We start from the raw sequence: 11,365 nt of genomic DNA, 5'->3' as shown, positions 1-11,365 counted from the left end.
TTGTATAAGATGGAGACAGAGCCTTCTGCGCTGGGACAGGATGAATGTGGAGTGGTGATTTCAGGTCAGAAGCAGAGCCTTGGGGACCTCCGATTCTAAAAGGTGAGGTCAGGCGGGATGCGATGGCTCACGCCTATAATCCTAGCACTTTGGGAGGCCGAGGCAGGCGGATTACGAGGTCAAGAGTCAGAGACCAGTCTGGCCAACATGGTGAAACCCTGTCTCTATAAGAATACAAAAATTAGCCAGGCATAGTGGCACGTGCCTGTAATTCCAGCTACTCGGGAGGCTGACGGAGGAGAATCGCTTGAATCTGGGAGGTAGAGGTTGCAGTGAGCCAACATCACGCCACTGCACTCCAGCATGGGCAACAGGGCAAAACTCTGCCTCGAAAAATACATAAATAAATAAAATAAAGGGTAAGGTATCTCCAGAACCCCAAAAGATGGCCCTGACTGCATGGGAAAGCCTGTCACAGTGCAATGTTCTCTAAGTCTGGAGGAGGATACAACCGGTGGGAATGAGAGGCAGAAGGCAAGGAGGCCTGACAGCCCCCCATGGCAAGGACATATCCAGGTGTATTCTGTAGGAGTGACCAGTGGCCACGTGGGTAGTGGGCCGAGCTTGTTTTCCTCCAATATCAGCGTACAGAGCACGGGAGCCTGGAGAAGAGGGTTTCTCGCTGAAATCATGGGTTCAGCTGTATTAGTTTCTATCCAAGGCTGGCATAGCTCCCCTTCCACTTCAGCAAGGACAGCAGGCCAGCTGTCATGAGCCTTCTCACCACGAAGAATGGTCTGGGGTGGTGTGAGATCTCGCTGTTGGCCATAATTCATTCAACATTTCTTCACTCTCTACTTGTAAATTTTCATTTCCTCTGCAGCTGGTAGCTTCTGTCATTTCTTTTCCTATTTATACCAGTCCTGAATCAGCTTCTTCTAACCATGCATATCTCTCCATCAGCTTCTTCTAACCATGCATATCTCTCCATGGAGGTCATTAAGAATCTCTCTGCTTTCGGCTGTAATGTTTTTTCTTTTGCATTCTGGTGGAGTTTTGGTTGAATATCATGCCTACGTGACCCTTCATCAGTCAGTGTATGTTGGAAACAACTTGGCAAACATTTGTCCATCAGCACTTCGTTCTCCTTATTTCTTTAAAAAAGAAAAAAAGAGGTCAGGCACAGTGGCTCATGCCTGTAATCACAGCACTTTGGGAGGCCAAAGCCAGTGGATCACAGAGGTCGGGAGTTCGAGACCAGCCTGACCAACGTGGAGAAACCCCATCTCTACTAAAAACACAAAAAATTAGCCAGGTGTAGTGGCGCATGCCTGTAATCCCAGCTACTCGAGAGGCTGAGGCAGGAGAATTGCTTGAACCCTGGAGGTGGAGGTTGCAGTGAGCTGAGATTGCTCCATTGCACTCCAGCCTGGGCAGTGAGAGTGAAACTCCATCTCAAAAAAAACAAAAAACAACAAAACACTTCAGTGATCTGCTTCAACTGTTTTAAAACTTTAATTTCCTTCTCTGCAAGCAGGAGTTTCTTATATTTCTTTCAAAGATTTCACCTATGATTTTCTTAGTTCCCCGAGTTCGATGTATTTATTCCAATCACCTTTCCTCAGTAATTGTTCCATGCACCTCTGAAACTTGAAATTTGGTTATTTTTTTCTTATGCGGGTTGGAACTTACGACTTTTTTTTCACTTAACCTTTATTGTGACATATTTTTCTCTGAAAATTTTATAAAATGCTATATTAAAACGCATACTTAGGGCCAGGCACGGTGGCTCATGCCTGTAATCCCAGTGCTTTAGAAGGCCGAGGCGGGTGGATCACGAGGTCAAGAGATTGAGACCATCCTGGTCAACATGGTGAAACCTCTTTGTAAGGTGTATTCTTTGGTTCTTGCCACGTTTAAAACAAAGAATCTGAAGCCAGCACAAAAAAAGCCAATGCGAAGGGCTTATTCAGACTCCCAGATAAAGTTCTGCAGCCTAACAGAAGGAGCCAAAGGAATCGCACAGACTCCGCTCAGACGTGGGGCTTTATATGGAGTGAAACAGCTCGATTGGTTGTGGGAGAGCAGGACTGCTATTGGGTAAGTTACAAGCCTTGACCTAGGACTTGGCTTGTTGTTGGTTGTTAAGACTCGGCTGCTATTGGCTGTTAAGACTCGGCTGCTATTGGTTGTTAAAACTCAACTGCTATTGGTCAATAAAGCTTGACTGCTATTGGTTGACAAGAGGCTATGGTTACAAGCCCTTGTTTGCATATTGGGTTCTTTAAGAGAAGGCCAGGCTGTGCGAGCATGGGAGAAGTGAACATGCCTGAGCATGCTCGAGCTCGTCTGGGCTTGTCCAAGCTTTTGAAAAAGAGGCAAGGGGGTCTGCGTTCGTGCTCCCGGCAAGGCAACTGGCTTTAACACCCGTCTCTACTAAAAATACAAAAAATTAGTTGGGCATGGTGGCACGTGCCTGTAATCCCAGCTACTCAGGAGGCTGAGGCAGGAGAATTGCCTAAACCCAGGAGGCGGAGGTTGCGGTGAGCCGAGATTGCGCCATTGCACTCCAGCCTGAGTAACAAGAGCGAAACTCCGTCTCAAAAAAAAAAAAAAAAAAAAAAACGCGTACTTTTCTCATACAGTTTTGGTTTTCTAGTACCTTGTCCTGTTTCTTTACCTGACATTTGGCCTTAGCAGCAAAAATAAGAAGTGGCTTTTCTCCAGGAATCCGATTCCCTTCTTCAGGCCCCCTGACTGTCTCAGCCTGCTCACCTCAAACACAGGCGTGTTCTGTACCCTGAGTTCCTGAGAAGATGCTTTGCTGCTTTGCTCTTCTGTCTAAAATCTCACAATTGTAGAGAGTCCGTGTTTTCACGTGGTAGTGTAGGTCTATGCAGTCTGTTCCATTCCTTGAGGTCTTCTATTCTTTGTAGCAGGAATAGCTTCCAGAATAAACTAGCTAACACCAGTTCCCTGCAAGGTAATAATTACGACCTCCAGAGAACCTGGCAGACCCCAGCAGTGCCTTGGAAGAGCATACCAACATCTTTCCTGAAGGTGCAGAGCTTTCCACCACGGCGGGACATCTGCATTTATCTCTAGGCCATTTCAGAGGCCCCGCATGCCTTAGCTCACAGGCTGTCACACAGCTTCTGCCAGGGCCTCCACACCTCTGTATGACACTTTCATTCTGAGACCTACTTCTACATTCTCTGGGGTCCTTTTTTCTTCCCCTCAAAAGGACTCATAAGAAGAATACTTTTTTAGTTCTTCTATGTTCAAACACATATGTTACCTCTAAAATTAAAAGTCAGTGTAACTGGATATAAAAAGACCTTGGGCATAGTTTCCCCGAAAATGTTATAGAAATTGTTTTATTATCTTCTAGCATTGACTATGGTTTTGGAAAAGTCTGAAACAACCCTGAATCTCCCCCCACCCCATAAGAGTGCCTTGATCTTTTTTTTTTTTTTTTTTCTTTGAAACAGAGCTTTGTTCTTGTTGCCCAGGCTGGAGTGCAATGGTGCCATGTTGGCTCACCACAACCTCTGCCTCCCGGGTTTAAGCAATTCTCCTGCCTCAGCCTCCTGAGTAGCTGGGATTACAGGCACGCTCCACCACATCCAGCTAATTTTGTATTTTTAGTAGACACAGGTTTTCGCCACGTTGGTCAGGCTAGTCTGGAACTCCTGACAAGTGATCCGCCGACCTCTGCCTCCCAAATTACAGGTGTGAGCCACCACTCCTGGCCAGTCTTTTTTCTAGCTTGTCCAAAAGATCCTTCCTTTATCAAAGAGCTCCAGGAAGTTGACACTTTTTAATCTTTTCTCAATTTCCTAAAAGATGGGATTTGCATTTCTGTTCTCCTTTGGGTGACTTCTGAAAGAAGTAGAAAGGTTACTTGGTTCTATCTTCTTCAGACCTCATCCCCAAGACAGCAGTCTGTTTAACAGCCCTGGTTTGCATGGCAGGAAAGAGAGTGCAGACTAGTGGGCCAGTTGGGGTGGCTCACGCATGTAATCTCAGCACATTAGGAGGCCAGGCAGGGGGATCACTTTTAGACTAGCCCAGGCAATATAGAGAGACCTAGTTTCTAAGAAAATAATAAAATATAAAAAACAAACAAACAAACCTAAAAAAGAGAGTGCAGAGTAATAATTCAACTCTGATTCTTAAGGAAGTATTTCCTTCTCTCCTTCCATTCTGTCTTAATCAGATCTCTTAGTCATGTGTTACTAATATAGACCAACGAGGGTGAAAACGTAGGAAAATGGCTGTAGGAGAGAGAAAGATGATCGCAGAGGGTACATCATCCAGCCCTACGGTGTCCACCACAGCCTGGAGCCGCAGAGTCTGGGAAGGATGGGATGTGAGCTGGACCTGGCCAAGCGGTAATGAAGAGGAAAAAGGTTTGTACTTATCTGTATAACAATCTGCTCCTGCTTCAGGTTAGAGGTACCTGGGGGCTTTTCCTAATTGCTTTATGTATGTAATTTTTTTAAACCCAAGTTCTGTTATTATTTGCCCGTACTTAGTTTCAGGCAATGTGGAAGGTATAAAGGCCAATGAACTAACTCGAATCCAATCGCGGGTATCAGAATGGGGCAGACAAGAGCATCTGTTAGAATGTTGGAAGAAACTCAGAACTTCTATTTGTTTCATATAAAAATAAAGAAATTATGCTTTAGGTAGGTAGAGTTCAAAATCACACAAGTGCCCTCACAGGATGCTTACGTTTGGTGGTGGTGTGTCATGAACTGTTCCCCAGAAAGGGAGATCCGTAAGAGAGGAATTACTGCTGAGTTTGCGAAGCATGTTATCTGCTGTTTACTCCCGACTCACACAACTGGCAAGCAGCTTTAAAGGCTACAGCAAAGAAACTGCAAAGTGAGGATGACATTAGTGATAGGAACTGTAAGGTTTATTATCACTGAGTTTAAAGTGAAGAAACTGAGGCCAGCACAAGACAAGCCAATGCAAAGGAATTTATTCAGGCTCCCTGGTGAGGTTCTGCAGTCCAACAGGACTAAACAGAGAAGTCACTCGGACTCCGCTTAGGCACGAGGTTTTATAGGGAGTGAAGGAGCTCGATTGGTTGTGGGAGAGCAAGACTATCACTGGGTAGAATTACAAGTCTTCAGCTAGGACTTGGCTTGCCTTTGGTTAGAATTACTCGGCTGCCATTGGCTAGAAAGGCTCGGCTGCTATTGGCGAGAAAGACTTGGCGCTGCTATTGGTTAGAAAGACTTGGCTGCTATTGGCTAGAAAGAGGCTAGGTTTGCAGCACCTTGTTTGCATACTGGGCTTTTTAAGGGAAGGTCAGGCTGTGCGAGCATGGGAGAAGGGAACGTACCTGAGCACGTCTGAGCTTGCCCGAGCTTGTCCAGGCTTTGAAAAAAAGCAGTGGGGGGTCTGTGTCCGAGCTCCCGGCGAGGCAACCAGCCTTACAGGAACACACACGAAAAATAAGGAAATGGCCAAGTTGACACTCTGCTCCTTATAGAAGCACTTTGTCAAACTCATTTAGGGTAAGAAAGTCATGAGGAACTCCATGTCTGCCTAGATGTTGGCCAAAATAAAACCGAAGTTATAGAAAACTGTGAAATATTAATATCTGATGTCATTAACAATGTACCTCATACTAAGTATGTTGTGCCTTGGATATCAGCTTATAAGAATAAATAAATACATATAATTTATGAATAAATAAATATACATGTATTGGGAATGTATACCCTCCTTTTTCTTTTGTTAGTAGAGATATACAATGAAATATCATTACACCACTGCTCTGACGTAATAAATGCAAAACCTGTACCGGCCTATGATGCAAACTGGGGGCATAGAGCGTAGGCAGTTCATTGTTACTGGCAACTAATGGGATGTATCACAGATAGGTGAGCCACATCATGACGAATGAGTCGATGCCCTGGGTGAAGAAGTAGAGAGGGTCATTCTGGGCAATGGATTACTGTGGAGCAGATTAAGAGACTTCTGAGAGCATGTCCTTTTTGGAGATCAGTGGGCAGGTAAATGTCTTCTGAAACACACTGCATCTACCAGAGGGGTGGCAAATAACACCGGAAAAGTGAGGAAGGAGACCGTTAATCCTCTTAAGCTTCTAAGAGCCCTTCCCCCTAGACTTCTACATTGCATTTCAATAGGAGAAGTAAAGGCTCGCAGAGCCGGGCACTACCCTTGATCACACTCCCAGAGCTTTCAGGCATGGTATGGAGGAATCTTTCTGGAAGGCATTGTTTTTACTTAAACACGATCACACCCCCACCCAAGTCACGTACCCAAGGACCACTTCATGGATCAAGACACTTTCACATGTAATTTCTAGAGTTGTAAGCCTTTAAAAGAGCAGGGATTTTCTTTGTTAGGGGAGCTCAGCTGTTCAGCATCTATGCTGCCACAGCTCCCAGCCGAATAAATCACCACTTCCTTCCCAGGTCAGTGTTCGAGAGATTTGTTTCACAGCATTTCCTGCTTCAAAGGTAGGTGATGTCCAAACTGAAGGACCTGAATTCTATGCTAGGTATTTGGACCACACACCATAAGCAAGACAGAGTTGATGGAGATGTATGAACAACCTACAGAATGGGAGAAAATATTTGCAAACTATGAAGCAGACAAAGGACTAATATCCAGAATTATAAGAAACTTACATCAACAAGAAAAGAATAAATAACCTCATTAAAAAGTGAGCAAAGGACATGAACAGACATTTCTCAAAAGAAGACATACAAATGGCCAACAAACATGAAAAATGCTCAACATCACTGATCATTAGAAAAATGTAAATCAAAATCACAATGAAATACCACTTCACAGCAGTCTTTATCATTAATAAGTTAAAAAAACACAGATATTAGCAAGGAATGCTTATTTGCTGTTGATGTGAATGTAAATTAGTTCAGCCACTGTGGAAAGCAGTTTGGAGATTTTTCAAAGAACTAAAAATAGACCTACATTCAACCCAGCAATCTCATTACTGGGTATATACCCCCCAAAAATAAATCATTCTACCAAAAAGACACATTAGCTGTTATGTTCATCATAGCAGTATTCACAACAGCAAAGATGTGGAATCAACCTAGGTGTCCATCAGTGGTGGAACAGAGAAAGAAAATGTGGTACATATACAACACGGAATACTACACAGCCATAAAAAAGAACAAAATCATGTCGGTTGCAGCAACATGGATGCAGCTGAAGGCAATTATCCTAAGCGAATTAATACAGAAACAGAGAACTAAATGCTGCATGTTCTCACTTATAAGTGGGAGCTAAATATTGGGAGGACGCAGACAAAAAAATGGGAACAAAAGATACTGAGGACTCCAAACGGAGAGAAGGAAAGAGGAGAGCAAGGGCTGAAAAACTCCGTGATGGGTACTACGTTCACTATGTGGGTAATCTGGTAAATAGAGGCCCCAAGTCTCAGCATCACGCAATATAACCTTTTAATAAACCTGCATATGGACTCCCTGAATCTAAAATTAAAATGGAAATTTAAAAAAAGAAGAAGACTGGGCATGTGAAGCCCCAAGAGCTCCGTTTGGAAGCTGCCCTGCTGTTTTTGCAATGTGGCCACAGTGACTGCCCACCAGGCAGCTAGAGCCCAGAGGCAGGGGTGTCGCTGCATGGATGTGACCACCTGGATCCGCACGTTTTCATTTCATTTAAATGGCAAACAAAGGTCTTGGGCACATGTTGAAGAGAAGGGGTGAGCTGCGGAGACATTTCCGAGCAGGAGCTGATCCGGAGGGTTTCCAGGGCCGGGTGAGAGCCCCGCAGCCACAGCGATGTTCTAGCCTCTCCCCCGCCATAGCCTCCTGCGTGCGTTCACGCGCTGCCTCCAGGACTTATTCGTGTCTGTTGATTTCACAGGCCGCACCCTGCAAGGGGCACACTGTCCGTATTAGTATTTCATATCATTTCTTCCTTCTCTTTTTGTTTTCTACCAGGCCTGGCTCTGTGTCTAGGACTCAGCGTGCGTTCCCCGGGCTCGACCTCCCCCGCCTGCCTAAGAATCTCACAAATCATTGACGGCATGGGGGAGGGGAGACTGCCCGTAGCCGGGAAATGGTGCCCTGAAAAGCCAGGGTTCTACGCCCTCCGCGCATTTGTAGGACAAAGAAGGCAAAGCTCTTCGTGGAAGCTCGGCACTCTCAGTCCCGACCCAGGCCGTTCTAACCCGAATTCGCGACCTCCGGAGGTGGGAAAACACCCGGCCTTACTGAGGAACAAAGAGCAAGTGTTCCGGCACTGCGCCGCGTTCGTGGGCTCAGGGTGTTCGCTGCTGGTTCCAGCCTTTTGTTACCTTGCTGGGCTGGTCCCTGCGGGGCCCACGGCTGCGGAAGGACAGAGCTCTGAGGCTGCCACCCTGCAGCCCCTGTGATTAAAGAGCGCCGGGCAGCTCCGCCGGGGCCGCTCGCTTCCCAGGCGGAGGAGGGAAGGCCTGGGGGGAAGGGGGAGGGCAGTGGAATAGAAACTGGGGAGCGACAAAGCTGAGAAGGCGCAGATCTTGGCAGATCCCGGGTGCCTCCTCCACTGGCTCCTTTCGGCAGTTAGTAAGGGGCGCCACCCCTTCCTAGCCCCCATGCCCCGGGCATTTGGCTCTTTTACATAAATGTTAGGCTTGGTAGCTTTCCAGTATTTCTAAATGGAGAGCTATGAGAAGAGGTGGGGTGTGTGTGTGTGTGTGTGTGTGTGTGTGTGTGTGTGTGTGTGTGTGTGTGTGTACGGAAATAATGACGGATTTGCAGTCTCTTTCTTTCAACTCCTCTTCATTCATTGGCTAAGTGTTGGTTGCCTAGGAAACCGCGTGCATCTCGGCTGTAGAGCCAGCTATGGGGGCTGCGTACGGGCTGGGTTTTAAGCGGTGAATGCCGGCAAGCAGTGAAGAACCCTAACGCTAAATGTCTAGTAATTTCAATAAATGTGTCAAAAATATATGTTACATTACGAAAACAATGCTTTAAAAATTTACTACTATGTAAAGACGCCTTTCTATCAGACTTCTTCAACTACTTAAAACAATGACCGTGTGTGTAATAGATAAATGCAAATTCACTTGAGGACGTGCCCTGAAAGTAATCTGAAAATTGTGAAAGCAAATATAATTGTAATAGTTTAGAAATATCTTGCTCACTTCGGTCGCTCAATAGGTTATGTATAAAACTAATGTTGAATTGTATTTTATGCAGGGATATTTTTGCAATTGTCTCTGGAAGGGAAAATTTTTAAATGTTAGTACATCATTAAGACTAACATTAAGAGATCATGAAATATGTTGCCCCTAAATCTTCGTGCCTGATATACGATGACCTAGATTGAAAAGCATTGCGTATAATGAATAGACAGAAATGCTGGGGACAGAACTGCCAACGACTTTTTCTTTCTTTGCAAGTCGGGTGGTGAAAGTCTCTTCAAGTGAGCTACATGGATTAATAATGATCTTTTTTAAGGGTTATCAGAGAAACCGAAAGACTTTAGGGAAAGATGTGGCTGTTGTCAACATTTCAACACAAAATCAGCTGCTTGTGAAAATTAAAATGTGCAGCATCACAATTCCAATGGGAGTGGGAGTGGGTGTAGACGGTTAACAAGAATGGCTGCCCGGAAGGAGCGGGGGCGTGGGGACAATTCAAGCAAAACTCATGAAAGGAAAGCAGATCTTGGGCCAGAAATGTCCCCAAGGGCACTCTGGGCTTTCAGAAGGATGATTTTCAGTCTCACCCTATCCCAAACCTCCTCCTTTAAAAGAAACCTGAGAGGAAAGGGTCCTTTCATCTATATGATCTTGAACACGCGTTTTCACCCGGGCACTCAATGGAGATTTGGCTCTGAAACAGAAGCTAAGAAATGAAACCGTTAGATGAGGGAGGCAGGAGGCGGTCAGCTCAAGTTACCCAGCGTGGAGCTGAGCGCCCCCCGCCCCTCACCCCCTAGCGCTGAGCATCAGGGTTGCTCCTGGGAGCTCGCAGCAAGGCGGTGACCGCTCCGACAATGTCTACAATCGCAGCACCGGTGCCGCCCTCACTCTGTTCCTTCCGGCGCGGCTCGGTCCCACTGGAGCCGCCATCTCGAGACTGACACCTGCCACAGCCCTTTTGGCTGAGATCCGGTCACTTTCCCTGAGGTCTAGCGTGCCCTAAAGACGAGATTCCAGTCCGACCCCTGTCCTTAACTTGCTGTGTCACCTTGGGAATTGCTAGCCCTCGACGTTTCGGCATCTGTAGGATCTGGATTAGAAACTCAGAGGTCAGGCCCTGAGATCTTGGAACCCAGAGAGGGGGCATGTGGACAGACCCTCCCCTGGTCCCTGCCTGTCGCCGGACCCCACCCTAACCCGGGCACCCCAACCGCGTCTGGAATACCGACCCGCGAGCTCCAGTCTGGGCGCGCAGGATGTTCGGGGACGCCTGGGCTTTTGTTCTCGCTACTTCTCTTTGTATGTTGGAATCGACTTGAACCCCCCTCCCACCCCACAGCGGGAAAGGAAGGCGATGACAGCTTGCTGATAGTTCTGGGAGGGTCTCGTTCAACAGCTGCAGGCTCCGCTCCGCCGGGGGAGCCCGGGTCATTCGGCCTCTCTCGCCAGGGGATGAAAGAGGTCATTTCACTTCGTCAACGGCCCTTTCCAAGTGTGGGGCGGCGCGCTTCAGTCATCGAATTGCAGGGAACAGGTTGTGCAGTAAACGTTTCTGCCACCCTGCCTTTCCCCTCCCACCCTCAACGCACGCAGGATTAGCCCCTCTCTCTCTCTCTCTCTCTCTCTCTCTCTCTCTCTCTCTCACACACACACACACACACACACACACACAAACGAAAAGTAACAAAGAGACCAGCTCCTGCCTCGGTACCTAGAGACTGCGGATTTGAAGGGAGGGTTGGTACTCCAAGTCTGCGCACGCGCTCGTGTCAGCGTGCGTGGGTCTTGGGTGGCCTAGCGCGCGCAGTGCTGCAGTTTTCAGTCTTATTGCAGCACGAAGCCTCGGACCTCCAGGCTGCCGCGATGGAAGATAAGAAAGTTCGTTGCTCAGGCGGAGGCCACCCTTGGACCCCACCCTCTTACCTGACAATAGATGAACTGAACCCGAGGTCGGGGGGCGCCTGTCGTGTGATTTTTAAATACTCTGTTGCACAGCGCATCCCACGCTTCTGAGAGCCCTTTGTTCTGCCGACAGCCCCGCCCCCGGGACCCCACCCTCTTTCTGCCCTCCGGGCGGTTAGTGCAGAGCCGCCGGCCACTCCTACTCCATCACTTGAGAGCAACAAAAGTCAACCCTCGGGGCGGAGGGGTCCTGGGTACCACCAGGGCGTTGTGCACTCCTGGAAAGGGCTGGGCAGG

Source organism: Aotus nancymaae, unplaced genomic scaffold (assembly GCF_030222135.1).
Source record: "Aotus nancymaae isolate 86718 unplaced genomic scaffold, 86718_ANA_hifiasm-v0.15.2.pri h1tg000051l, whole genome shotgun sequence".
Taxonomy (NCBI): domain Eukaryota; kingdom Metazoa; phylum Chordata; class Mammalia; order Primates; family Aotidae; genus Aotus; species Aotus nancymaae.
Note: the sequence above shows the minus strand (reverse complement) of the source record.